Genomic DNA, 4,397 nt, shown 5'->3' on the forward strand with positions numbered 1-4,397 from the left:
GTGGACAGTTTGATTTCACAGAAGTGTGATTGACTTGGAGTTACATTGTGTTGTTTAAGTGTTCCCTTTATTTTTTTGAGCAAGATATATATATATATATATATATATATATATATATATATATATATATATATAAAAAAGAAACCGTTGATTAATCGGTATCGGCTTTTTTTGGTCCTCCAATAAATCGGTATCGGCATTGAAAAAACATAATCGGTCGACCTCTAGTGTAAAGCTCACCGCTATTGGACTGGAGCAGTGGAAACATGTTCTCTGGAGTAATGAATCCCGCTTCATCATCTGGCAGTCCGACGGACAAATCTGGGTTTCGCGGATGCCAGGAGAATGCTACCTGCCCCAATGCATAGTGCCAATTGTAAAGTTTGGTGGAGGAGGAACAATGGGCTAGGCCCCTCAGTTCTATAGAATTGAAATATTAACGCTACCTCATACAATGACATTCCAGACGATTCTGTGCTTCCAACTTTGTGGCAACAGTTTGGGGAAGGCCCTTTCCTGTTCCAGCATGACAATGCCCCCATGCACAAAGCGAGGTCCATACAGAAATGGTTTGTCGAGATCATGTGGAAGAACTTGACTGGCCTGCAAAGAGCCCTAACCTCAACCCCATCGAACATCTTTGGGATGAATTGGAACGCCGAGTGCGAGCCAGGCCTAATCGCCCAACATCAGTACCCGACCTCACTTATGCTCGTGGCCGAATGGAAGCAAGTCCCCACAGCAATGTTCCTACATCTAGTGGAAAGCCTTCCCAGAAGAGTGGAGGCTGTTATAGCAGCAAAAGGGGGACCAACTCCATGTTGATGCCCATGATTTTGAAATGAGATGTTTGACGAGCAGGTGTCCACATACCTTTGGTCATATAGTGTACATTGTGAATAGCCCATGTTTGAAAAAAAAAATACAGATTTTTAGGCCATATCGCCCAGCCCTACCGTGGAGTCTGGAGGAAATGAAATGGAACAAGGAAGGTGCAGAGAAAGGAACATAGTTGCATGAGCCAGTATGTTGATAATGTAAGAATTCACAGTGATCAAAGTGCAATGGAAGGTCAGTGCACATTCCAGAAGAGCTGGGGGACTTGGACTCCCTCCTTTCCATTAAAATGGAAACTGGGCAGCATAGATGAGATCCCATGGTAAATCGTACATGGCTTAGAGGTGTTCTTAGGCACAATGCATTAGCAACCTCCGTCGCTACCCTGATAGCACAAGAAAGTACAATTAACTGCAACAAGTAATTCACACCCTATAGTCCAGCAATCTGTTTAAATGCATGAATCATGACAACACATATTCAGCACCTAGGCTTAATGACTCGAGCAAAAGAAAGGCTTATATTTCCTGTGACTGACATCTGACAAGTAACCAAAGCCCCAATCAGCCTCTGTGCTCATAAGTGTGCACATACTGGATTTTCCATATCTGTTGTCTCTGCTAGACTAACAAAGACTAAGGAAATTTCTGTTCTACTACAATGTTGCAATAGCTTTTATAGGCACACATTCTTTTATTAATTACAACATGAAAGACATTACTTTTTCTTTATTATGTCCCCAAAAGCTGGCACAAAAGATGCTTTTGGTCTCGACAGAGAGGACAGGTTGAGCACAATAGATGGATTATGAAGACCATAGGTGGAGAAAGTTTGCACTTGCTGAACTGTTGGGCAGCTACCACCAAAGAAGCACTCACCAACATCCGCTTCGCTCAGCCTTACTTACTTTCCCAGGACGAAAACAGTACTGTTCAGCTGTATGGCCACGCTACAGATTTTAGTCCCGCTATATTTCACAGGAGCTTGGACAGCCAACACTGTGTCATTTGGTCAAGCCAAGTGACGCAAACATTGCTGTCAAATGGAATGACTGACGCAAGACATTATCCTGATCAATTAGAGGGGGTGGATCTCAAACACCCCTGAACTTATTCCTGTCCCAGTTTAATTAGGCCCTTGTCCTCCACATGCATACTGATGCATTTGATCATGCTATTTAAGACTGCTTTGGGAACAAATTGGGCATAAAGGAAGACATAATGATGATATATTGAATGTTATCAACACCCTCATATAGCCACAGAAGGAATCATATCTGACACCAGCTGTGGCAGATTTCCTGAGCGAATGGAATTGCCCATTCCTCTCCTGAGACGCTAGAAGATACACAAGCCTGCTGAGCCTAGCAACCAGTGGTAAGAGAAAACAACCTCAACACACGGTTGAGTCCACTGGGGGCATAGGCTACTAAATTTCCAATGTCCGGACTCCAGAGACAAAACACACCATCAATGAGGCTCTTTCCAATTGAGAACCCCAACGCTATACAATTATACAGCAACTGTATAGGAGTATGTGCCACAATTTACTTTCTCCTTACCCAAAGTTATGCAGATGAAGTTAATTAAGCTACAGAAACAATTCAATGCCACCATTGTAGAGGGAGCACTCCTTTCAACACAATATCCCAGCATATCGTTCTCTTTGACACTCATTTAGCTGTCACTGCTCAGCCAAGCTCTCACCAGAATATTTAATTGGTAGTGTTACAGCAGGCTGCTACCTCCATTCCAACCTAAAAACAATTCTACAAGTAGTATGACAGTACATTTATGCAAAACATTGGCCTACATGGTTTAGCCAAGTATTTGCCTACTAATATAAGCGTGTACTCTCAGAAAGCCTTCATTGAATAGGCTGAAAATGCAGGTAGAAATATGCACACTTGTCAGCTGGTTTAATGCAAATACAAAGAACATGCAATTAAAAAGCATGTCGATCTGAGTATATGACACTGATGTTGACTTCAGGAGAATCGACTGACAGAAGAGGTGGCAAAAGGGAAACAGGAAATCACAATTCAAAAGGAGTGAAATATTTTAAGAACTTTTCTACACAGATGCAAGCAAGCTCAAATAAAAAACCCAATGGCTGTAATGGCACATAAATAGCCTAATAATCACAAGTGAAGCAGGTGGCATAATAACCCATTTCTTTAAAAAGGTCTGGGGATGGCACAACTGAAGAAATGAAAGAGGTTAGCTACAAATAGCTAACACACTTGAGAATTGACACTTGTCGAGGTGTGTAAACAACTTACATAATAACGTTAGTATATTAACATTCAATGTAACTTCCCCACAACCAGTATGTGAGTATTGTAGCTAGCTAATTAACGTTAAGTAGCAACAATACCATAGTAGATAGTTTAAGTAACGTTAGTAACCTTAAATTCATTGCAACCACGTAGAAACAGCCAAAGCTAACGTTACAACAGTTATACCCAAGTTAGGTATAACACACATCTTATTTGAAGCGTGGGTATACGTTACAGTTCAACTTGAACACATCAAGGTATTGCGCTAAGTTAACGTTAGCTAGCTACTTAGGTAACATAATTGGCTAGCTACAGTAGTTAGCTAGGTAACTTCCACGTCGGTACATATCTACATTCTGCATACCAAGTAGCTGGCTAGCCAGTAACGTTAGCTGGGTAGGGTGGTTAGCTTGCTACGGTAGATCACAAGCCCACGGAAAGATTGTTAAATTGCTAATCATCTCTTGAACGCAATACTTTACGAACATTTAACCACACCTGTCAAATATATTATGCATTGTCACGTCACCACTAGTTAGCATTGGCACTAACAAGCTAGCAATCTAACGTCCGAGCAGAGGCCATTTCAGGGCGAACATGGCACAATTACAGCCTTCTAATTTCTCAGACATAAGTAAACCCTTTTAGCAAGTGAACATACAATGCATGGCTAGATAGCTACGCAATCGCGAAGAGGCCTTCATCGCACTGATTTAGCTTGCAAGTTAGCTAGCTAGTAGGATTAGTTAACTAGATAGCTGCCTTTCCTACATACCTACCAGTACATCTCGTTTGAGTAACACAGCAAATAACCAAATGCAATATTGACATACATTGAAGGCGTGTAAGCAAGTAAAAGTTAAGTATAAAAACAGATTTCTAAGGTTAAAGATCGAACAAGTACAGATCAGGTAAGCATACCAGCTAGCCGACACCAGGCTAACGCTTCTCTGACAGACAACCCCCCGGTACACTGGCTGGTTAGCGCAGCCTCACTTCCGATCCTCTGTAGCGCCAACATTGATTATTGTCACCGCGGTTTAAGACAAAGTCGTGCTGATTTTTCAGCTATAATCAAATAAACAAATCTGTTTAACTGACATAGTTGTATAAAGTTATACTCACTAGCCGTATTGATACCAGAAAATAGCTGGAATCTTCTCTATTTGCGACGGAGGAAGGAACAGACCAGACATTCAAAATGGTGGCTCTCCTAGCCTCAGCACTTCTACCGCAGGCGGAGGGTTACACCGAAAAAAACAAAACTTCAACGTTTGTGGAA

The 4,397-nt window shown here is 41.7% G+C and overlaps 1 protein-coding gene across 2 annotated transcripts in view; it reads right to left on the reverse strand.

Moving 5' to 3' along the window:
- Window positions 1–4,330, reverse strand: part of LOC106587352 (AP-1 complex subunit gamma-1) — a 33,763-nt gene extending 29,433 nt beyond the window's left edge. The window contains exon 1 of one of the 2 annotated variants that reach the window (XM_082969497.1): window positions 4,241–4,330. The gene's annotated coding sequence lies outside the window, so the exon portion shown is untranslated. Of the gene's footprint in view, window positions 1–4,036 lie in introns of both variants that reach the window. The other variant, XM_082969496.1, reaches the window with a different exon arrangement.
- Window positions 4,331–4,397: the final 67 nt, after the last annotated feature.

This window comes from Salmo salar, chromosome 26 (genome assembly GCF_965601325.2).
Source record: "Salmo salar chromosome 26, fSalSal1, whole genome shotgun sequence".
Classification (NCBI taxonomy): Eukaryota; Metazoa; Chordata; class Actinopteri; order Salmoniformes; family Salmonidae; genus Salmo; species Salmo salar.